This window comes from Ooceraea biroi, chromosome 8, assembly GCF_003672135.1.
Source record: "Ooceraea biroi isolate clonal line C1 chromosome 8, Obir_v5.4, whole genome shotgun sequence".
NCBI classification, from domain to species: Eukaryota; Metazoa; Arthropoda; class Insecta; order Hymenoptera; family Formicidae; genus Ooceraea; species Ooceraea biroi.
In genome coordinates this window covers 7850885-7851122 of record NC_039513.1, presented here as the reverse complement: position 1 = coordinate 7851122, position 238 = coordinate 7850885, and positions in this window count along the sequence as shown.

Sequence of the window (238 nt, the reverse complement as noted above, 5' to 3'; positions counted from 1 at the left end):
CAGAAGCGGCGACGGCGGTGGCGGCGACGGTGGTGGTGGCGGCGGTGGCAGAATATCGTGAGAGAGCGAAAAAGCCTCCGCGAGGACCGAGAGGGAGAGAGACAAACGGAAGAAAGAGAGGAAGAGAGAGAAAGAGAAAGCGAGAGAACTGGACGACGGTGACGGTGGCAGCGGCGGCGGTCGACGCCGAGTTGGACAGCACCGAGCAGACACCGAGAAGAAGAGGGCAACGACATCG